Here is a 25,795-nt window from a genome sequence, read left to right on the forward strand (position 1 = left end):
TTGTTACATGTTATGAAAATGTCTATCCAACACATAATTAGCTAATGCATCTGTTAATGTATTCCAGTGTCGATGAATATGATGATATGTAATGTAATCAAAATTTCTCTCTAGTAGACAAATACGTAGATCAATTCTCATGATGTGAGGGTTTCTGATGGAATATTTCCTGTTGATTTGAAGAACAACAAGTTGTGAATCAAGTTTGACAACCAATTCCTGGATGCTAAGAGCAATAGCTTCTGACAATAATTCGATAACCGTGTTATACTCAGTGATGTTATTAGTTGTGTGACCTAGACAGATACCTTGAAGATAAATTAACACACCATGGGGGTCATATATGGCCAATCTTGCAGATGACAAATTCTGAGTACTACGGCAAGCACCATCAGAGAAACCGATGTGAGGGGACATCAACATCTACAAAGCACACAAAAACATAATAAGCAGAGAAGTTGCTTCCAAAATAACACACCAAACCACACTACACATAAATGAATGACACACTAGTGTACAAAAGTAACCATGGAAGATGTCCTAAGCATAGTAATTTGTGAGAGAGTCCATGCTCAAACTCGGGTAATCAATCAAGACAGATGACCACTGGAGTTTTACTATTGACATGGTGAGTAATCATCAACTTGGACAAATAATGGAGTAGAACTCATATATGGCATTTCCCCCATACGCCCTAGGCAAGGGAGGCTTATGAGTTAGATGCCAACCCCATTGCAATAATGGGAAATTGGTAGAAACTCTGGGAGGGAGAAAAAAACTGAATCCATGAGGGGATAAAGGGGCCATCAGTTGAAAGATCTTGACAATGGTAGGTGAAACAAACATGTCAATAGGTAGCGAAGAAGAGAACTTCTCAAGACTCATAGACATGACCGTCGAACTATAACTAAGCCACGGGGATTGAGAAAACACATCGAGGGATGAACTCGACACAGGATGATCAGAGGATATAGAACATGAGGTTGAAACAAGATCCACATAATTGATTTCGGCTAGACTTAGTCGCATAACCTTTCCCCATATATCAATAATATCCGGTGAAGGTATGACCCAAGGATCATATTTGACTGAGATCATGTTGATAGAGGCAACATGAGGAGGTGGGAGTGGAAAAATGCCCATCAATGTAGGATATTTAAAAATCCTTGCTCCCACACTTTCTTAAGCAGCACCAGTTTGCTTGACATATAGAGCATTGTCATCTCAGGAGGAGGAGACAAAGGAGGACAGTTGGTCGACCGTCATTATCTTCCCTTGATGGGGGAAACAAATCACATGAACTAGGTAGGAGGCGACAACATCCATGGCATGGGTCCAGCTCCATTCGGGCAAAAGATTATAATTAATATTAGTGTCAATAATTTCTACTTCAGCATCTACTATCTTTCGCTCCAAAGTAGTGGCCAAGTTCGGTAAGACATCAAATGGTCGTGAATTATGCCTGTCAAAAGCTTCCAAAGTGCTAGGAGATGGTTCAAAGTAGGAGAACCAAATTCCTTCCAACAAGCGATTGACATGATGCAGGTAGAAGCACCTTCATCAATGACGGTCCTATGAATGGTTTTCCCATTGATGATAACCTGAATGATAAAGGAAATCTGATGAGGAAGACATGGAACGTGGTTTTCTAGATGAAAACATATAAGACTGGAATCAGTAGGATCAATACCCCCAATAATCGATAGTAATGATTTATATTGAGATGGACATCTTTGAAGTACCTCGAGGGTAGACATAGTTGATGTCAACTGAGCCAAATCCTTAACAATATCATAGTGTTGAGGGGCACAAGCATTGGGATTGTACGAGGACATTCATAGGACAGCTCGAGAAGGTGGTCGAATGATGGAATCAGGGTTAGGTCGCTTGATATGAAGAGGACCAAAACTTGATGGAGTAGGAGAAGAAGGGGAAACTTATTTTTCTTTCCCTGCTGTCGTGGTAGGAGTTTGCTAATATTTTGATCTAGTAGCCACATTGATGGGTGTTCTCATCATGAACACTTGTGAACCTGAGGAAGTAGACGATTGAGGTTGGTCTACCATTTGGGTTTGCTGGGATGGAAACGATTCTTTTAGGATAGTTGGGGTCCCTTTGAGCAAACAGATAACCACAGATCATCTAGGACAATCATTAGTATAGTGATCCTCCCCACAAATGAGGCACAGATACATAGGCTTCCATTGAGAAGCATCACCAGCAGATGACTTAGGAAGACCATGTTTTGGGGCATCGGCTTTACCCTTGCCTTTTCCTTTCTTCTTACCTTTCGAGGATTTGTTTATTGTGGTAGACCAAATAGCGTGGACCTCTGAGTTTTTAACAGGTCTAGTGGATTACGAGAAGACTCATTGGAAATAGTGTTGGAGACCAATGTCTGTTTGGAAGAAGAGTTTGCAGGGGTCTATGTCACTAAACCAATTACTCCATCAACAAGAGTTGTATCAGGAGACTTAGATGATGACAGATCAGATGATGGTCTAGGTGCATCAGGTAACACGTCAACAACTGATCAGCAATCTTGAACTTAATCAGGCAACGTCGATGCCTCCATTCATGGATATGATCAGAGATGTGCGTTGCAATATCTTGGTTGAGTAACGTTAGTAGGTGCATGTGAGTTTCATAGTGAACTGGCAATTGGAAATGTGTGAGAAAGGCCATGGCGAGAGTGTTAAAGTCATGATAGGTATTTCCAGGTAGCTCGATATACCATTTAGCTGCAGCACCTATAAGAGTTCAATGGAAAAGATAAAGATGAATGGAATCATCAATGTAATAATTCGAGGAGCACCAAAGATGAAATGTCATCACATGGGCTTGGGGATCCTCTTTGGATTTTCCTTCAAACTTTAGATAGTCACTTAGAATCGTGGAATGGACCAGAGGCGAGTATGGCAAATGAAGAATTGGATCATTCGCGAGTCAAGACACATATGGCAACTCTAGTGTAGCCAAGAATGATAGTTGGGTGTTAAAAGGCATGGGAGGTCGATAACCAGGTCCAATCGGAGGAGCCCATCCTTTCTAGTAAGGATTTTGTCCGCATAGTGGAGGGTTTTTTCCATAGGGTATTTGATTTTGCCCCCACTGTGGGTTACCTTGCCCGTAGGGTGGATTTTGAATTTGAAAGCCTCGAAACTGTCTAATCTAAAAATGAGATCTTAGACTAATATTAAGGTAGTATAGACTCATGTGCAAGTTTTTCATATATTACTTAATGCAACAGGTTGAAAAGATTGTGAATAATATAGACAATGAAGCAGTTAGAGAAACATAAAAGACACACACATAACACAACAAATAATCAAGGAGTCCACCCAGAACTCTTGGGCTACATCTCTTGCTCCAGCTTTCAGTGTGACCTCTCTATTATGTCTTCAAGAGCAGAGTTTTTACAAATGTGAGCTCAAATTGAGTCTCAACACAACAAGAACAAATAACAGGGTTCTCCTTGTTGTGTGTGGAGCATGATTGTTCAGAGGTGTTTTGTTTCAGCCAGATGTATACCCCAGGAAGTTTGTACACCCCTCCACACGGGGGGGTGCGAGGGGGACTTGTCACCCCCGTGGGGGTCTGGGGGGGCTGTTCCCACCCGGCTGGGGGGTCTGGGGGCCAGCGGTCCCCCGGCGGGGGTTCAAGGGCAGCACTCCCGTAGCCAAAAATAGATGTAAAATTTCCTTGTAAAACTATAGTAATTTCTAGTTAATCTGGGCCATTCATTAGGCAGATGATCTGACGGTAGAACTTATGTTTAGTTTAGGGTTTTTTGCCCTAGAAGGCAACCCCTCTCTTTGTATGAGGGCATTGTATTTGAGGCTGTGACATAGATGTGTATTCTCTAAACGAGAAACAGAGAGGTGAGACTGTGAGAGAAAACAGAGGATATTACAACAGATTTGCTGTAGGTTGTGTCTCTTCATTTTGTTGGATATAGAAAGGAATGACTGTGTTATACACTTAGGGGGGATAATATGGGGTACCAAGGGAGGTACCCAAGGTAATAATGTAATAATGGGATGGGGCATAGTAATAAATAAGGTGGTTAACCCATATCATGTAAGGGACCACAAGTAGTTAGTAATAATGTAATGGCCCCATGGTATTAGTTTGATGGTATAAGGGAACCATGGTAATGACCCATGGTATTGTATGTATGAGGCCTATATAGAGGCTAGAGACTCCACATGGAGGGAGTTCAATGAATAATGTCAACGATTATTGTATGAACAAGCATATGGCTTGTGGAGTGTTCTCCTTCCTTAAGGAGTGAATGTGTGGTGTTGCCCTACCTTAAGGGTTTGATATTAATAAAGAGAAGAATTTCTATCTATTTCTATCTATAATTTCTTTGGTTTATTTCTATTATCATATATTTCTGGCTTAGATCTATAACAAGTGGTATCAGAGCACTTTCTTGGGCAAAAAAGTGGAGATTTTTTTTTTTTTTTGCAGGATTTCGGGGGCGTTGAGTTTGCAGATCATATCTATACATTTGGGTTTAAGATCTGAAAAATATAATTGTATATCTAGATTTGATGTGAAAAAATACCCAATTTCAAATAAAAAATCAGTCGAATCGGAGTCCGGATGAAGGAGATATCGCTGATTTAAAAATCAATGAGGTTGCAGACAATTTTTCAGGGAAGCAAATTTGCGGTGCAGATATGGATTTTTTGATGCAAGATCTACAAAATCTAATTGTAGATATGAATTCTTCGTGAAAAGATACTCAATTTCAAAAAAAAAATCAGTCGAATCGAAGTCCCGATGAGGGAGATATCGCTAATTTAAAATCAACGATTTTTTTAGAAATTTTGGTGACGGCGGGAGAGTAGCAGTGCAGATCTGAAATTCTAGTGCCTGAGTTAGGATTTCTATCATATGGGCAGATGCAGAATGGTTGTTCCATTTCTAAAAATGGGTCATAATAGGGATTCTGAGTAATATTGACGGAATTGTGACCATTTCAAATTTTCACCAATTTTTTTTTGTGATGGCGAGCACAAATCAGAATTTGAGGGACTTGTATAAATTTGATGGCTCTCATCCAGCCAAATGGCTAGCACGAATGGAGAAATTTTTTAGATTTCATTACATCATGGATGATGAGACTCATCTGAGTGTGGGAAAAATGTACTTAGACATTGAAAGAAGGCAATGGTGGCAAGGGCATCAATGTTGCTATCGAAGGCCCTTGACTTGGGGACACATTCACAAAAGCTCTTATTGACCACTTTGACTGTAAAGCTAATATTGTGGATAAGCTCACACAAATAGACACACAACATAGAAAAGATTTTATTTTTACAGGAAAGAAGGAAAATAAGGAACCTAAAGGGTTATTTTCTGCTGGTATCTCCTTATTGCATGTTCATGGATTGATTCAGAAGGAGAAAATCATTGTGTCTATAAATCCGAGTTGCAAGAAAAATATCATAAATGTCAACTTGGCAAAAAAATTTCAAATTCCAGCAAAACACATTGAAAACACACAAGTGGATGATGAGGATGTTCGAGTGTACAAGGATTTGAAGATTTCTATGGATAAATATGTGTTGCATGGTGATTTTTATGCTTCAGATATGGATAACATGGATGTTGTTTTGGGATACCCTTGGATGGAATCAGGGGTACTATCAATATTAATGTATAGAAGAAATTCCTGAAGCTCTGGTATAAAAAGAAGAAAATTACATTATAGGATATTTCCATTAATAAACAGGTAGAGTCCAAGGAGGCTGAAGCAGAAGATGTTCCAGGGTCTGACATATTAGATGATGAGACAGTGATGATAGACAAACAAACACAAACAGAGGCTGAAGCAGAAAAGGTTACAGGTGCTGATACATCAGAGAAGGGCTCAGTGGTTGAAGTAATATTGAAAGATAAAACACCACAGCAGGCACCACAACATGCAGCAGATAACAGTCAGGCTCCCGTAAGGGGTGAATTAAAGAAAAAACCATCGCGGGTTAAAACTTCAACATATCATCACCCACATCACCCTGTAAGACAACCATCAAGATGGCAACCAATTAGCCACATGGACAACAACCCCCGCAGGACAGATAGAGAAGAGTGAAGATCCACCTACTACACATCAACACAGAAGAGCTACCACGGTCAACTTCCATTTCAAGCGAGCGAGGCACCAGCTAGACCGAGGGTTCACCTTTCTCTTAGATGGCTAGATGCACATGCATGGTACCAGTGGACTACTCTTTTGAGTAGATCTTCTTATTTGTGTTCTTCCCATGTTTCGGGGACGAAACATGTTAAAAGGGGTGGAATGTTATATACCTAGGGGGGATAATATGGGGTACCAAGGCATGTACCCAAGGTAATAATGTAAGAATGGGATGGGCCATAGTAATAAATAAAGTGGTTAACCCATATCATGTAAGGGACCACAAGTAGTTAGTAATAGTGTAATGGGCCTATGGTATTAGTTTGATGGTATGAGGGAACTATGGTAATGACCCATGGTATTGTATGTATGAGGCCTATATAGAGGCTAGAGACTCCACATGGAGGAAGGTCAAGGAATAATGTGAAGGATTATTGTATGAACAAGCATATGGCTTGTGGAGTGTTCTCCTTCCTTAAGGAGTGAATGTATGTTGTTTCCCTACCTTAAGGGTTTGATATTAATAAGGAGAAGCATTTCTATCTATTTCTATCTGTTATTTGTTGGGTTTATTTATATTATCATATATTTCTAAGTTAAATCTATAACAGACTGGCTGTTCTAGGTGGAAGTAGCCCAAACTAGGTGAACCATGTATATCTGCGTCTCTCCTGTTTTATGTGTTTTCTGTGTTTATATTTCTATAGTATTTTATGTGTTCCATTGCTCCATATTATATAATTTTCTAACAACTGGTATCAGAGCCGAAGGTCTATTTGGCTGATAAACTCGCAAAGAAGGGTTCCTTATGCGAGTGGGAGCAATAGCGGAAGATGGTTAGTTTAGGGTCGAGAAATTTAACGGCCAAAACTTCTCACTATGGAAGATGCAGATGGAAGATTATCTGTATCAGAAAGATCTGTACCTACCATTGAGCAGAAAAACAAAGAAGCCGATGGCTATGATAGATGAAGAATGGAACCTTCTCGATAGAAATGCACTGAGAACAATACAGTTGTGCCTCCCTGCATCAGTCGCCTTCAACATTTCGAAGGAAACAATGACAGATGGTTTGATTCAGGCGTTGTCGAAACTATATGAAAAACCCTCGGCCTCAAACAAGGTATTTCTTATGAAACAGTTATTTAATATGAAGATGTTGGAAGGTGGATCTATTGCAGATCATTTAAATGATTTTAATACAGCTACAAGTCAGTTAAGTTCTTTAGGGGTAAATTGTGAAGATGAAGTTAGAGCTCTGTTATTCTTGTGATCATTGCTAGAAAGTTGGAATGGTTTAGTAATGGCCATTAGTAACTTTATCTCTACATCTAGTACTTGAAAGTTTGATGATGTTGTCGGTGCTATCCTTAGTGAGGAAATGCGATGGAAAAGCTCTAGTGAGACATCGGGTAATGCTTTGAGTGCAGAGTCTAGGGAAGAAAAATGGAAAGAGGAAAGAGCTCAGGATATCGAAGTAAATCAAGGAAAGGCAGATCCAAGTCCAGATCAGGGATAGTGTGCTGAAAATGAGGAAAGAAAGGACACCTAATGAAAGACTGTAGATCTCATAAGGGAAAAGAAGGAGATGCACAACAAGAAAACAATCATGAAGAAAATGTGATAGGTGAAGTGTTACAAGATGCTTTGATTCTTTCTTTCGAAAATATTACTGATTCCTAGGTGGTAGATTCAGGGTCCTCATTCCATGCCACACCTGATAAGAAATACTTTCATGACTATGTTCAAGGAGATTTTGGACAAGTTCGTATGGGTGATGATAAACCCTCTAAAATTGTTGGAATGTGTAAGGTTCTTGTAAAACAGCAGAATGGAAACCAATGGCTAGTAAAGGAGTTAAGGCATGTTCCAGATCTAAAGAACAATCTGAATTGAATAGCGCAGTTAGGCGGTGAAGGTTGTGTGACATCTTTCACAGATAAAGCTTGGAAGGTCACCAAAAGAGCCCCGGTAATAGCAAAGGGCGAAAAGGTTGGTTCATTGTATTTATGCAATGGTATTTCTAACTCTGTTAATGCTTTAACTTCTAAAGGAGAAAATGCATCATTATGGAATCATAGGCTCAGACACATGAGTGAAAGGGGGATGAAGATTCTTCACTCATGGAATTTGTTGTCGGGTTTGAAGAATGTTGATTTGGACTTCTGTGAAAATTGCATTTATGGAAAACAGAAGAGTGTTAGATTTCTCAGAGTTGGGAAAGAAAAGAAGAGCGAAAAATTAGAGCTTGTGCATACAGATGTATGGGGACCTACTCAGGTATCATCTCTCGATGGCTCTCATTATTATGTTACCTTTATTGATGATGCAACTAGAAAAACTTGGATTTATTGTATTAAGAATAAATCTGATGTATTTGATACTTTCAAGAAATGGAAAGCTTTGGTTGAGATTGAGACAGGAAAGAAATTGAAGTGTCTTAGATCAGACAATGGAGGTGAATATTGCAGCAAAGAGTTTGATAGGTACTGTTCAAAGCATGGAATTCACAGAGAGAAGACAGTTCCAAGAACACCACAAGGAAATGGTCTATCAGAAAGGATGAACAGAACAATCATGGAGCGTGCAAGGTGCATGAGATTGCATGCAAGATTGCCTTTACATTTTTGGGTAGATGTTGTAGATACTGTTGTTTATCTAATAAACAGAGGGCCTTCAAGTTCCTTGGATGGTGGTGTTCCAGAGGAAGCATGGACAGGTAAAAAGGTAAACTAGTCCTTTTTAAAGCCTTTTGGTTATGATGCCTTTGTCCATATTGATAAAGAAAATAAAACAAAGCTTGAGGCAAAGTCAAAGAAATGTACCTTTATTGGATATGGTGTTAATGATTTTGGTTATCGCTTATATGATTACGAAAAACAAAAAGTCATTAGGAGCGGAGATGTAATATTCAATGAAAAGGTCTTGTATAAGAATCAGTTGCAGGAGAAGAAGGAAGAAAAAAACAAGGAATATGCAGTTCTTGACGAAATCACTGAAAAAGTAAAGGTGCCTGAAAATAATAATAATCAAGAAGCACAACAACAACAACCACCACCACAACAACAATAGGCACCCCAAACACCTGAAAGTGGTGTTAGAAGAACTACCAGGATTAGTAGACCCCCTGAACGATACTCTCCTTCATTATATTATTTATTGTGGACTGATTCTGGTGAACCCAAATGTTATGAAGAAGCAATGCAAATTGAAAGCAGGAAGAAGTGGGAGATAGCCATGGAAGAAGAGATGGACTCCTTGATGCATAACCAGACTTGGGACTTAGTCAGGTTGCCTGCAAGAAAGACTACATTGAAGAATAAATGGGTTTACACGATGAAGGAAGAATATGGAGGAAAACAGAGGTACAAAGCTAGACTTGTGGTGAAGGGGTTTGCACAGAAGAAAGTTATTGATTTTGATGAAACAGATTCTCCTATTGTTAAAATGACTTCAATCAGAACTATTTTAAGTCTAGTGGCAGCTGAAGATTTGCATCTTGAGCAGTTAGATGTAAAGGTAGCCTTTCTCCATGGGGATTTGGAGGAAGAGATATATATGGAACAGCCACAAGGATATGAGGTGAAAGGGAAGGATAAACTAGTGTGCAGGTTGAAGAAGAGCTTGTATGGCTTAAAACAGGCTCGAAGGCAATGGTATCTAAAATTTGACAAGTTTATGTCTGAACAAGGTTATACTAGATGTCACTCTGATCATTGTGTTTATTTGAAAAAGAAAAATGATGGCAACTATATTATATTGTTATTATATGTAGATGACGTGACTGTTGTAGGGTCTAACATGCAGGAAATAAATGTGCTCAAAAGAAAATTAGCAAATTCATTTGCAATGAAGGATTTGGGAGCTGCAAAACAAATCCTTGGTATGAGAATCACTAGATACAGGAAAAATCGCAAATTAACATTGTCTCGGAATGAGTACATACAAAAGGTGTTGAAAAGATTTAATATGCACAATGAAAAACTAGTTAGTACACCTTTTGCTAGCCATTTCAAATTTAGCAAGGAAATGTGCCCAAAGACCCAAGAAGACATGGACTATATGTCTAAAGTTCCATATGCATCAGCAGTTGGAAGCTTAGTGTGTGCAATGGTCTGCACAAGGCCTGATATTGCACATGCGTGGGAGTTGTAAGCAGGTACATGAACAATCCAAGAAAGGAACATTGCATGGTAGTGAAATGGATTCTCAGATATTTGAAAGGTACCACAAATAAAGCATTATGCTTTGGTGGTTCAAACATTTCTTTACAGGGACATGTTGATGCAGATATGGCTGGTGACAGAGATAATAGGAGGAGCACTACATGATATGTATTTATTATTGGTGGAATGGCTATCAGTTGGGTTTCAAAAATCCAAAGTGATTTTGCGCTTTCAACAACATAAGCAGAGTATGTTGCTGCTACAGAGGCTAGAAAAGAAATGATTTGGTTACAAAGATTTATGGGTGAATTGGGTAAGGAGCATGATATGGGCACGTTATACAGTGATAGCCAAAGTTCCATTCATCTTGCAAAGAACTCAGTATTTCATTCTAGGACTAAACACATACGGCTCAAGTACCATTTCAAACGATCAGTGCTGGAAGATGGAGAGTTGAAGCTAGAAAAGATACACACTAGCCAGAATCCTGCAGACATGCTAACAAAAGTTGTAACCAAGGAGAAACTAAGAACATGCTCAGTTTCAATTGGTCTTCAAGGATGGCGATGAAGATGAGAAACAACTAGGTCCAAAGAGGAGTCATTGTCCAGAAAATGAAGCAGTGGTGGAGTTGCTACAATCATTCTCCAAGTGGGAGATTGTTGTGTGTGGAGCATGATTGTTCAGAGGTCTTTTGTTTCAACCGGATGTATACCCCAGGAAGTTTGTACACCCCTCCACGCGGGGGGGTTCGGGGCGGACTTGTCCCCGCTGTGAGGGTCCGGGGAGGCTGATCCCCCGGCGGGGGTTCGGGGGCAGCGCCCCCGAAGCCAAAAATAGATGTAAAATTGCCTTGTAAATGTATAGTAATTTCTAGTCAATCTGGGCTGTTCATTACGCAGATGATCTGACGGTAGAACTTATGTTTAGTTTAGGATTTTTTTCCCTAGAAGGAAACCCCTCTCTTTGTATGAGGGCATTGTATTTGAGGCTATGACATAGATGTGTATTCTCTGAGTGAGAAATAGAGAGGTGAGACTATGGGAGAAAACAGAGGATATTACAGTGGATTTGTTGTAGGTTGTCTCTCTTCATTTTGCTGGATAATAGAAAGGAAGGACTGGCTGTTTGAGGTGGGCATAGCCCAAACTGGGTGAACCATGTATATCTGTGTCTCTCTTGTTTTATGTGTTTTATGTGTTTTCTGTGTTTATATTTCTGCAGTATTTTATGTGTTCCATTGCTCTGTAATATATAATTTTCTAACACTCCTTAAATCCCTCAAGTCTTTCTGAGTACACATACTCTCCCTCTCCCTCTCTATCTTTGCTTTCAATCTGTCTTAACACTGCCTCCTCCTGTCTTTGTCATTTAGTGGCTTTTAAGCCAATTAGCACTTGTTTGTTTGTTTTCCCTTTCTATCTTTCCAGCCTCTGCCCGTTAAAATCCCCTCAGAGTGTTAACCAATCATGGTGACCACCTGTTTTGTAACAGATGGGACCATTGGCGCGTTGAAATCTCTAAAAGTGTCATTTCTCTGTTTGCGTAGGGAAATACACAGAAACGCTACAAAATCCTCCAAACTGCAATTTATCGGACTTCAAATATTATCAATTCCACCATGTAATCCTTTTGGGTCTTCCTTTGGTTGCTATCGCAAGTCCACCATTGATCTATGTGATCTTTGATCCAACGGTTGTTATTCATTTCAGACGGCTTATGTGCACGGAGATTACCCGCCAGAAAAGGCAATTTTCTGCCTCCAGTGCCAAGCCACGTGGCGGCTAGTGTATGGGCTCGGGCGGAGCCTGTCCAATACTGCTTACTGCTTGAGCCCCCCGAAATCCCGCTCATTACAAAACTCAAAGTATATATCATTGCATGTATAAACCCTTTCAGGTCCATTTTGTCACTCCGTTAACATTTCCTTCGTTTTTAATTTATTTAACGAAAATGTGAATTTACATAGAAAAACCCTTTTCTTCGAAAACTCAAGATATATATATTTGCAACCAAAAAATTTGTTAGGTCCAGCTATCACAAACCACATATGTATTGGCCCCACCCATTTGTATTGTTGCGATGCAATTTTGTGATTCGATATATCGCAATCGCATATCGCATAGTCCTCAGGCCCCGGTAAGTCCTTTTGTGTGTCTATTGGTGATGCGATAGCACAAGTAGATCTGGACTGTTGATCTGCATGCATATATCAATGACCCTCGTTTAATCGCGCTGATCACTGTCACGATTTCCCATAAGGTCGCACTCGATTAACTCCGCCTGTTACCACTGATTGTGATACGTCGATCAGATCTGGACAGTTAATCGGTCAGATCCGACGACTCCCATGTGATGTTGCTTAAGCCTCCATTTAACTCTATTTTTGCCATTTCTTCTTGTATTACCTTTGTGATAGTGTTTTCCACCATTTGTGAATGTTTTTACCTTGTGATACTTTTTAAGTATATGAAGACTTAGAGGGTTTTAGGATCCATTTTGGATCACGCCTTCCCACTGAAAAGGATTTTGGACCACCTAAAGTTTGTTTTTAAGCATCACTCAAGTGAGGATATAGCTTCTTCACTTGTCCAATCTCTATCCATCGTGAACTGCTTGGTTTTGAACCTTTGAGTCTGATTCTCAGGTACGCAACATCCCCTCTGTGCGTAGTTCTCACCTTCCTGTCCAAAACTGTGTCTTCTTGCAACTCATTGAGATATTCAGGCAACAGATCATCAATAGAAGGCAACTGACTTTGCTCTTCGAGATCTTCAATCAATGAAGGTTCATATAGTCTCAAGTTTTCTGCATTAACAACTGAATAGATATGCATATAAGCTGGCAAATCAAGGTGAAAAGCATTTTCACCAATTTTCTCAAGTATCTTTAAAGGCCCATACCTTATTGGCTTCAACTTCTTACCTTCACCTTTCATTCTATCTTTGTTGATGTACAGCCAGACTCGACCACCAACTTGGAATCTATTCTCAATTCGATGCTTGTCATGCCTTGCCTTGTACTTGGCTTGGCTTCTTTCCAGCTATTCCTGCACTGCCTGGTGAAATTTTTGTATCTGTTCAATGAACTCGGTTGCTTTGTCCACATCATTGTGTCCATCAACTTTTATGTCTTTTCCAAAGATAAAATGCAAGGGAGACTTTGGTGTAAAACCAAACAAGTCTCAAAAGGAGATCTATGAGTAGAAGAGTGTTTGGCACTATTGTAAGCATGTTGCACATAACACAAATTTTCATCCCAAATCTTGGGATGCTTGTTGTAATGGCCCCTGAGAAACTGGATCATTGTCCTGTTGACCACCTCTGTTTGGCCATCTGTTTGTAGATGAAATGTTGTGCTCTTCTTCAATATCGTGTCCAACAATTCCCACAGACTTGGCCAAAACTTCCTAACAAATCGGGAATCTCGATGAGATACAATGGAAGTGGGTAACCCAAAAAGAACCCACAGATGTTGAAAGAACAACTTCATTGTTTGTTTAGCTGTAATATGCTTGTTACAAGGTATTAAAATACACATTTTGTGGAACCTGTCCATAATAACATATAAATAATCATGACCTTTTCTAGATTTTGGCAACCCCCAAAAAAGTCCATGGAAACACTTTCCCAAGGACGAGAAGGAACTGGAAGGGGAGTGTACAAGCCTATTCTTCTATTACTAGGCTTGATTTTAGTACACATAGTACACCCTTTTATATATCTAGAAATCGTTTCATGCATTCTTAGCCAATTGAAGAACCTTTGTAGCTATGCAACTGTTTTACTTACACCAAAATGACCGGATATAAGAGAAGTATCTGCTCCTTGGATTATGTTAACTCTTTTAGTGTGTGGTCTGCATAACTTTCCAAAATGATACAAGAGTTGGTCCTTAACATAATAATCCAATTCTTCTACTTGTTTTCCATGAATTAAAGTTGCAGAGACATCTTCAAAATCTATATCTAGTACATATTGTTCAATGTAGCTTTCATGCATTACTGAGTTATGCTTAAGTATAGTAGATGCATATATGATTGGTCTGTATAACATATCTGCAACCTTATTGTGTATGTCGTTCTTATATCTGATGACAAGATGAAACTGTTGTAGAAAACCCGTCCACCTATAGTGTCTTGATTGTTTCAATTTAGTTTTTGAGCGTAAATATTGAAGTGGTTGATGATATGCATGTATAATTGTTTCTTTTCCCATTGGGTAACACTGCCAATTTTTCACTCTCTGTACTAATGCATACAATTCTTTATCATGTGTGGGATAATTAACTACTGCAGAATTAAATGTCTCAGAATGATAGCATATGGGTTTACCATGTTGCATCAACACTTCTCCCATGGCATAGTCATTGGCATCTGTTTCAATCTCAAATGGTCGTTGAAGATCTCGCAATGCTAGTATTGGTGTTGTACTAGTTTTTTCTTTTAAGGTGTCCAAGGCTTTCTGCTATTTGCCTCCCCACTAAAACACCTTGTTCAATCATGTTAAAGCATGTAAGGGAGCTGCAATCAAGGAAATGTTAGCAATAAACTTTCTCCAATATTGTGCTGCTCCTAGGAAACTCCTAACTTTTGTAGCAGATTTGGGTATAGGCTAGTTCACAATGACTTCAACCTTAGAGGGATCTATCTTCAATTCACCACCCCCTACAATATGACCCAAATAATTTAAATATGTTTTGCCAAGTTCACATTTTGATAACTTCACATAGATATTTTCTTTTTTCAAAACATCTAAAGTCTACTTTATATGGTTTAAATGTTCTTCCCATGTTTTACTGAAAACAATAATGTCATCTAAATATACAATTACAAAGTAATCAATAAAAGGTCAAAGTACATCATTCATAACTGTCATGAAAGTGGCAGGAGCATTAGTTAAGCCAAAAGGCATAACCAACCATTCATACAACCCTTTCTTTGCCTTGAAAGCAGTCTTCCATGCATCTTATTCTGCAACTATGACCTAATGATAGCCATTGCACAAGTCTAACTTGGAAAAGTAAATTGCTTCTTTCAATTGATCTAATAGATCATTAATGCGAGGAAGAGGATAAGAATTCTTGATCGTTATTTTATACAGTGCTCTATAATCAATGCACATCCTCCACGAACCATCTTTCTTTCTCACCAGTATGATTGGAGATCCACATGGTGATGTGATTGGTCTTATGAACCCTTTATTGAGCAACTCCTGTACCTGCTTCTTGATCTCTTCATTCTCTAAAGTGGATAACCTGTACATTCCGATGTTAGGAAATGGAGAATCTTGCTGCAAATGAATATCATGTACTATTTCCCTTTTGGGTGGCAGACCTTTAGGTTCTTGAAATAGGATATCATATTCTGAAACAACTTTAACTAAATCAGCTTTCTGTTTAGCATCACAACCTTCAAATACATTGGTTTTATCAGGGTTCTTTTCCTTTACAGCCATTAGTAAAATTTGCTTGCATGAATTTACAATTCTTTTCATCTGCCCTAAGTTTATGATAGAATAGTTATTTTTGAGTTTACGAGCTCTTACAATACATATATTCCATATTTAGTGAGTTGATACTTATTTTCAGTTCTATAGAAAATGGCTTTTTTATCAAACAAGTAAGGAATTCCTAAAACAATACCACATATATCCAAGGGAACTATATCTAACTCAACATCATTTACAAATGTTGACCCAATAGCAAACCTAAGTTTACATTGTCTAGTCACTTGTAGCTTTGCTTTATCGCATACCCAACCTAATGGATATGGCTTCTTGTGAGGTGTTGTTAGTAAGCCCAACTTCTTTACAATTGTTTCAGAAATCAAGTTTACTTGTGATCGACTATCAAATAAAGTATCAATCTTTTTGTGCTTGGAAATAAATCTAATATGAAAAAGCTCATATATTTTTCTCTCATTATCTTCATTATCAAGATATTTTGCAGAATTACTTGTAGATGCTTCAGAATTTTTACCTTTTATACATGTGGCTTCGACTGTTGTTTCATCACTTGAGCCTGACCCCAAGTCTTTCTGAATAGTAGCAACAATCTTCTTCTTCTTACCACCGAACTTCTTGGGTTTCAACTCTGGATGCAAAGACCAACAATTTTCATCATCGTATCCATCCTTCTTGCAGTGAGTGCATGAAGGTTTGTATTTCTGTACAATGTTTGTCTTCCTCTCCTTCCATTTCAACTTCTTCTTTTCCTTGTTCTTTCCTGCAAAGGGTTTTGATGATCCCCCAATCTCTGGGTTCACATTCTTGCCTCTAGCTTCTAGATGTGTAGCCTGGACTAATACATCATCTAGGCTAGTAGGATTAAACATGACAATGGTGTGCTTCAAATAGCTATCCAGACCACCTATACACTTCAACAAAGTTTCAGGTGAGTCTAGAGATATGCCTAGAGTTAAAGCTCTTTTTCTAAATTCCTGGGTTTAACTTTGTACAATTTGGCCCTTTAATCGGTGAAGAGTTTGCCAACTCATCATTGTTTGTTGCATATAATCTATAGGATATAAATTTTTTTTGATGGTAGAAACAAATTCATTCGACGTAGAAAGAATTTTACCATGTCTCTTCAGATCAGCTTGTGTCTTGCCTTCCCACCACACTAGTGCAGTTCCCAAGGCGAAGGCTAGCCAGCTGAATCTTTCTCCTTTCTAAATCAATGTTCTGCACCCTACAATATACATCAATCTATCTAATCTAGTTATCTAGCTTTTCTACATTTAATTATCCATCATAAATTGGCAAATCAAACCTTACATCTAATTTAATCAAGGATGTTTTCTTCTTTTTATTTTTAGGGCTAGGAGATGAGGATGATGGAGGTGATGGTGGAGGAGATGAGGGAGGAGGCTTTTCCCCTTTCCCTTTGCTCTCTAGGGGGGCATCTAGAGAATGTTCCTCTGCTCCTTTGTCTTGTTTGGGTGTTGAAGTACTTTCACCTCGACCCTTCTTAAATTCTCGACACATCTCTTCCACCACGGCTCTCATGGTCATGAAACTATCCATGAACTGCGATTCTGATTCCAATGGGAATTCTCTGGTCATTCTTCTCTAAGAATAGACTCTTCCAATATTTGAATTAGCCTTGACATTGGACATCATCAAAGAGGAATTTGCCAAAATCAGTAGAGGAAATGGGAGCAATTAGTACAATGAGCAGATAATGCTAGAGAAACACCGAGGCACCATAATTTCTTGTGTATCTAGATTCACTCGAAATTAACTAGTCACAAAAGGTACCTTCCTTTCTGAATATTTTCATGTATACATAAATACTAAAATACAATTTCAGACTAATTATTAAAACTAATAATTATCTGATAGTCATAATTGATAATTAAATAATGATGATGATGATGATGATGATGATGATGATAGTGGTTAACATCCACTGAGACCAAATTGGTCTATCGGACCTATAATTTTCTTAGTTTTTAATTGTCTGGCTCCTCGTCTTTCTTGGCAAGATTGATGTTGTAGCCTTCTTTTTTTTCTCTATGGTCTTCCAACTTCCTGTATCTTGAATCTCCTTCATCTCTTCTGGTTCTTGGGACATTGGTGTCTTAGCTTCATAATAAATTGTGTTTGTCCTCTTGAAGATAGACGGAGAAGAAGTTTGGTCTAGGAGATCTGCTTCACTGTTAAATGAAGATTAATATTATTGGACACAACTGTAGGGTCCAACTGTAAGGGGCATTGTGACAATATGTGTACACTTCTCATTGTATTAGACAATCATCTCTCACAGTGTGATATCCATCCAACGAAATGTACTCCAAGAGGCCATTATGGGATTGAAATATTTTCATTTAGTGGAAACGCGGTGATATATTTTCTTAGGCCTTAGTGTTCTTCTTCCCTAAGGTTTTGACACTACTCACAGCTAGCACCTTCATTCAACCAAGTGAGGCACTCATCTTGGAAAGTTGAATCATTTTGTCTTCACAATCCAATATGATGTTGGATCAATCTCATGATTCTAAAAACATAGGTCATAATAGCGATGAACTTTTACTGTGGGCAAAAGATTATCCAAATTTAAGGAACATGACTATTTTAGAACAAGCAATAAGGATATTTTTTTACACTGATCTTTTTCTTTTTCCATTTGTTTTCACAAGTTATCTATTCTGTGAAATTTTTAACATGTAACTTAGCTGGTATGATTGTTCCTAAGGTTTTGTTGAAGGTTGAATACTAAGTTACTAAGGTGTTATTTTCTATGGTGATGTTTTATTTGTTTTTTTTATATAGGTCATCTAGCTGCATAGTTGCCACTATTGAATATTGAGGTATATGTTGTATAAATCTTTTATGGTCTACTTTATTTTATATTCAAGTATTCATCGTCTTTCATGTCTTATACTCTGCATTGTATATTCTTTCATTTTCATGAGAGGAACTCAATATTGATGGTAAGAAGCAACAATTGAAGAAAGAAGAGAACAATAACACTGGAGCGACAAATGCAAAACGAGAGAGAGAAGAGAATTTCTAGTGATACCCTTAGAGCCAATATCTTGCATAAGTCACGCTCATAGAGACTGATGGTCAAGCCTTCAGAGTTGGTGAATTCACTTGCAACGCTTTGGGAACATAGTGATAATGTTTTGAAATGATAAAACAATATTTCATGTGTAAATTGTAGTCCAACCGATATTAAGTTGGAAACTCGTATTGTAATACTTGATATTTTATATAATAAAATTTATATAGTTGAAATTACTTTTATTTGCACTTGATATTATATAGTATTATAATTAACATATGTAACTTTGTGTTATCATATTAGATAAACATGCACATTGTATGACATTTTTTTTTTAAATTTAGTCGCAAAATCATACTAATTAATTTATGTTGATTAATAATAAACACATAAAATCAATCTAAAACTACTAAATTAGTAGTTTATATTAACTAATCATGAACATGAATAAAATGAATATATCATTGAATTAGTCGTTTATAATGATTATGCATGAAATTAAATAGAATGAATAGAAGCTACTAAATCATTTGTTTATATAGTAATATATCAAAAAAATATAAATGACTACTGAAAATGATAAATTTTTTGTTAAAATGATGACTAAATTTTGCATATATACGACTATTAGTAGCTAATTTACAATACTTATAACACGACTAAAATTTAGTGATATTTCTTTGGTCAGTAATTGGTTTTAAATGATGACTAAAATTTGCATATATATGACTATTAGTAGCTAGTTTACAGTGTCTCATAACACGACCAACATTTTGGTCATATTTATTTGGTCATTACTTGGTTTTCTCGAGGATTCATATAGTAATATATTTTGTTTTATATTTGGTCATTAATTGCAAAAATTAATGACTAAACCAATGAAAAAATAATGACCAAATTTATGACTAAATATATGACTAGATGGTAAAATTGAGGAAACCAATTAATGACTAAGCTAAAAATGACTAAAAGTTCAACGCGTTATAAGATACTATAATTTAGCTAATACTGGTCACCGACTGAAAGATGGTCATTTATATGAAAATTTTAGTTGTTTTTTAGTAACTAATTGGTCATTTTGTACTAGTGATGGTTTTAGGTTGATCAACAATGTTTTCAATAGTAAGTTGAGTATTTTGTGAATTATTAACTGATAGTTTGAAACAACCCAAGTCTTGGTCAACATCATTAACAGGATGATTCCTAGCCTAATCAGATCTACAAATAGTATTCATAAATCCAAATTCCTTGTATATCCTAAGATGCTTACCCCCACATACCGGAATACTGGCATAAGACATATCCATTTGTAGGATTCCTCCTAATTTAACACAACAAGATCTTGATAGCAACATGCCAAATTTGGGAGGGATGTCAGTGACTACTATGTCTAAAGCCACACTTTTGACAGGTATATGAGCTAAGGTAACCACCAAATCTTTAATAAGTCAATGACAAGGTACATTCTTGGAGTCAAAGGTGTAAATATCATGGTAAGTTCTAGTGACTTCTAATTGAAGTCGGTCCATGACTCCTTTAGGCATTAAATTATGGGAAGCCCAAAAATCTAACATACAATTATATAATAGGAAATCATGAACTTTCAGAGTCACATAAAATGGTGGTACATTCTCATCTATCATGTCAAAGCTAGGACCAAAAAGTACAGAGGGTTTTTCGTCCCACATGCTTATCACATCCCCTTCAGCATCCACACTAGATAATAGAATCCATTTAGAAACTTAGTTCTTATACCCTGGCTTCTTTGATAGTTCAGCTAGGGGAATTGGTCTGTTAACTCTTTCTAGTTATCTTTCAACAATGAAGGTTGTGAAAATAATTTTATCATTTGGCTTGTTTCAACTGTTTGATTCCATTGTTTAATGATTATTATCTTGGTTTTAACAAATTTAATATGAATTTCATTTAGAGTGGAAAATTTTGGAGGTATACTAGGCCCTTACCTAGGTCATAGATCATATATTATATTAAATTATCCAATTAGGAATTGAGAGAAGGCCTGATATTTAGAAATTTGATTGTCTTCTTGATTTTTAGAAGACTGATTTAAAGGGTGAGAAACAATAGCATTGTGTACAAATGAAGAATAGAAACACACCAAAGATGATAGGTGGTGATATTGGTGCTCAGATGCTCCCCTAGCTTCCCTTCAAACTAGGGGATGTCTGTTGGTATTTTATGTGAGATTGGCAGCCAAGGTAAGTTATGATATATGGGGTCATTTGTAAGTTTGTACAAGTCAGAGATATCCAAAGTTTCCAAGAAAGGAAGAGTGTGTGTTGTCCCGAACTCGGACAAAGGAGATGAAATATGACTTGAGAATCCTTGCGGTCCTCCCATCGTTTCAGTCCCAATATTATACATAGGCTGTGTTATCACTGAAAATGCTGTAGTTAAAATTTTTTTAGCCTGGCTTAAAGAGTGGGTGTTTTCGCAGCGCCAGAATTCTTTTTAGCAGTTTCGCAGCGCCAGAATTCTTTTTAGCAGTTTCGCAGCGCTACCTGTTTGAGTGGTTTCGTAGCGTGCTACGAAACTGGGGATTTGTTTGAGTTTTCAGTGAAGGTCCAAATCCTAGCATGCTTATTGTACAGAGTTCTTCTTCCAGGAATGTTGATGAGAGCAGTGGCAGTATGTTCAAGGAGACACCTTATGATGATGCAGCTATTGTAGGATTGCCATCAAATACATTAAGGGAGTTATCTCTGAATTCTGGCTCATGGGTGATTGTGAAAGATGTACATACTAATGTGGGAGACTTGCAGGAGATTTTGTGTTGAATCCTCTAGACAAAGAATCTATTAAATTTTATAAGTCATAGAGTGTTTGATATTTGGGATTGTCTTTTCACAATCTGTAACTTCTTTCACAAAGCAAGGCACCACAATGGATTGAAAGATTTGAAAAATATTTATGATAAAGTTCATGTTCCCGTTTGTTGGGTATTGGTGTTCAAAGTTGGATTAGGTAATAAAGGGGCTGTGCTTGCAAATAGCATTTCCAATTGGCTAAATGTGGCACTTCTATCAATTTATGTTAAATCTTCCCCTGCATGCAAGAAGACATGGACATCTTTCTCAAGGGAAGCTTTATATGACATTACAAATTTTCTTAAGCTTACTATTCTATCTGCAGTAATGTGTTGCTTGGAATACTGGTCTTTTGAAATGCTTGTTCTATTCTCCGGTTTGTTACCTAAGCCTGAACTTGAGATATCAGTTCTCTCCATCTGTCTTAGCACTGATGCAGTTGCATATATGATCCCCTTTGGCGTGGGTGCTGCTGTAAGTACACGAGTTTCCAATGAACTAGGAGCTGGACGCTCACGCACTGCACAGTTATCAGTGTGTGTCGGGGTTTGTATGGCAGTCAATGAGGCTCTTATGATAGGATATATTTTATTCTCTATCAGAGATGTATGGGGCTATGCTTATAGCAATGAAGTAGAGGTAGTTGAATGCATTTCAACCATGATGCCACTGCTTGTACCCTCAACATTTATGGATGCCATCCAAGGTGTTCTATCAGGTATTGCTAGAGGATGTGGATGGCAAACGTTGGGTGCCTATGCAAATCTTGGGGCATACTATGTGGTTGGCATGCCTATAGCTGTCATTTTAGCCTTTGCACTGCATGCTGGCGGCAGGGGACCTTCGGCATTTGAGCACCTGTTCTGTTGCTAAGAACATTGCGCTAACAAAGGAAAATCTTATCAAAAATTTATCACTGCTGCACAGAAAAGGATGTATGGGAGCACCCAAAAGAAGTTGATCAGGTTTTGGTTAAATGTGAGCGCCTTCAAAAAATTTCGCATTCATACTCCAAGTGTTACAGAGAGGCAGCGTTGTGTTTATTACTGCAGGGGATCACATTTTTTTTTAGACTGGGACACACAGCGCCTCCTTCTTGATATTACTCTCTGAAACAAAAATGTTTTGGAGCTATCGTAATTACCTGGCTTATGCGAAATGCGTTGTAGCCATTTCTTTAAGGCACATGGGTTTTAAGATGACCGATATAAATGCAAGTGTCATAAATATTATAAAGCATGTTGGTTCAGCATTAATGCGCATATTAAAGATATGAGAGTGCTCTTATGAAATTCAGTGATTAATGCCATGTGTCAAATGGTCTTTATAAAGGTTTGATTGCCACAAGATCGCCATTGACACCGGGATTGAGATGTGGCACTTCTGATGGCCACCTGCATTAGCAAAATCACCAGAATCACGACAGATGCTACTTATAAGGATGATGTGCTGAGCGATGTTTTTTGTTTAGCTCACCGCGGTTTAGATAATGGCGTTATTCCAAATAAGACACAGAGGTGCGCCTGCCACTGAAAAGATATTTCCATGGATGCTCATCCCTCGGCTATCGAGCAGCATAAGAATTGGATCCGTTTCTGGTGAAACGAATGGGGGGGTGTCTACCATAGGGACTTGAAGCCAGAAAATTTGCTTCTGGATACATATGGAAATCTTAAAGTATCAGATTTTGGCCTAAGTGCACTGTCTCAACAAGTCAGGGATGACGGTTTGCTTCAAAGAGGTAGAGCTAATTAATTATTTTAGATCCCAAGAATGAAGTAATATTCCTGTAGTTGAAGTTGAAGTGCATTTTTAGGGAGATGAGGTTGAATTGTTGTGCAATTTTGGAGAGACCGTGTTGGGTCTTCCTAGAAATCATTCGCTCAGCCAAGTTCTGGAATATTGTCCATATTGATGCCTTTCAAAATAGGGTTTGGATAAGCTAATTACACCCTAGAGGAGGATAAATGATTTACTTGCATTTCAAAAAACTTGGGTTGAACTTGTGGTTGAATTTACTACAACTAGTGGGCCAAAAAACTCTGTTTTAGGGACTAATATTTGCATGTTGATCTTAGATATGAAGGTGCCACAAATTTGTCATTTATGGGTATGAACTTTGCTAGATTAAATATTGTTGTACCTTTGTGTTGATTTCCTGAGTATACCCAAGTGTTGGGAGGTGAAAAACAATTATTAAATCTCTGTTGAACACTGCATGTAATTGCTGATGTTATTACTCTGAATGATGACCTCCATATGCAGTCATTTGCTCACTATAGTGGCTGGAAAAAGGGTAGATATACGATGGGGCAACTGCAGACTGGTGGTCATGTGGTGTCATCCTATTTGTTTTAATAGCAGGTTACTTGCCTTTTGATGATCCAAGCCTTATGACATTGTATAACAAGATATATAAATCAGATTTTACATGCCCTTCATGGTTTTCTTCTGGTGCAAAAGAGAAATTACAAGATGAAGATGCAAGGTTCAAAGACTGGAAGAAAGGGTCATTGGAATGTAGCTACAGAGGTATTTGAAGTAGCTTCTTCTCTTTTTATGGTTGAAGTCCGCAAGGCTGGAGGTGATACCTTGGAATTTCATAAGTTTTACAAGAACCTTTCGGCAGGCCTAAAAGTATCTCCAGAAAGCAGAGGAATCCGAGCATGCTATTTGAGTTTGTTTTTAGGAAAAGCTATTGACATTGAAGCCTGGCAGCTAAACAGGATTATTTGCAAATTGTTGTTCATTTGTTGGAATGAGGAAGATCATTAATAAATGTAGCACAGTGTTAGCAGAAAACCAGTGAGGGGGACTGTGTTTTTAAATCACACAGCAGTTTCGTAGCGCGCTACGAAACTGCTGTAGATGATGATTTTAAAAGCGCAGAGCAGCTAGTGTGACACAGTGAGCGGGGGTTTGAGGAAAAGGAACAGATGTCTATCAAAGACCACCTACAGCACATCAGAAACCTGGCATCACTCCATACTTGGCGTTATTAAAGGATTTGGGAGCAGACTGCTATATGTTAGGAGAATGTTGGGAGACAGAAACCATTATAATAGGAGCACACCTTCCGGTCATTTAATGAGCTACCAGCGCTCTTAAACATCCTAAATCACCATCCATTGCACCTGTAGCTCAGCTATATCAGATTAATTGAAGGAGGACAGCTGTTAAAGCATTCAAGAAAGCATCAAGCATACGAGGAGAATGAAATTAGTATTTTATTTTGATTAGGATAGTGTGTAATTATAGTTCAGCATATTTGTAATTAATGCATTAGTGAGTAGCATGTAGGAATAATTAATAGCCACCTTCGAGGCTCCCCTCATGCTGGAGGAGGAAGCTCGAGGTGTTTTAGTTTGCTTGCCTATATATGGGCCAAGGTGAGATGTAGAAGGGGTTGGATACTTAATAGAAAAAGTGTGTTGTTTTGGGCCACTGTAAGACCTTTTTTGACAGTAATAGTAAAACAGAGTTATTCTCTTCTCAAGATTCTCGAAGGATTGTCATGGTCAAATGAAGTGATGATGTGTTATACCTTATGTTATTTTATGGTTTTGTTGTATGCAATCACTCAGAATTCATAATTATATGCTCTGACTTCCTGTGTATACAGCAAGCTATGTGTGGTGGAATATGTTTGACTTGTAATGCTAAGAGCCTTGATTTCTATGAGATCACTGTGTTTTTCTTGTCTACTTGATATTATAGACTCCATAGCCCAATGAGATATCTTTTGGTGTGTTTCCAACCAGTTATGTTTTCATAAGTAAATAAAGAGTTAGCCATCTAGTGTGTGAAGGATTTTATCAAGAGTTTTGAGAGAGCCCTCTCTGATCAAAGAGGCTAATCTTTGGTCTAAAGATAGGTTGAAATAGTTACATGAGACCATGCTTAGTTGCAGCCCCCTAGTACTGGTTTTGTGATAACAGGCTGCGTGGTAGAGTAGTTGCCTTGGTGTATATCATTGTAATGTGGATTTCCATGGGGATTTTCATGCTGGGGTATAGAATTTCCCCCAGGATAAGTGGTACCCCCTTGACTCATTTGATTTTGTGAGTAGGGTACCCCGATGGATTGGTTGGGTCCTTCTTGAGGATTCCTGCCCACCACAAAACTAACCATATGTCCTTAAC

General features: G+C 38.0%; 1 pseudogene; it reads left to right on the forward strand.

Moving 5' to 3' along the window:
- Positions 1–22,526, forward strand: part of LOC149170835 (protein DETOXIFICATION 16 pseudogene) — a 48,638-nt pseudogene extending 26,112 nt beyond the window's left edge.
- Positions 22,527–25,795: the final 3,269 nt, after the last annotated feature.

This window comes from Pinus tabuliformis, chromosome 4_2 (assembly GCF_031772625.1).
Source record: "Pinus tabuliformis cultivar Carrire ecotype Pingquan chromosome 4_2, CPIR1, whole genome shotgun sequence".
Lineage (NCBI taxonomy): Eukaryota > Viridiplantae > Streptophyta > Pinopsida > Pinales > Pinaceae > Pinus > Pinus tabuliformis.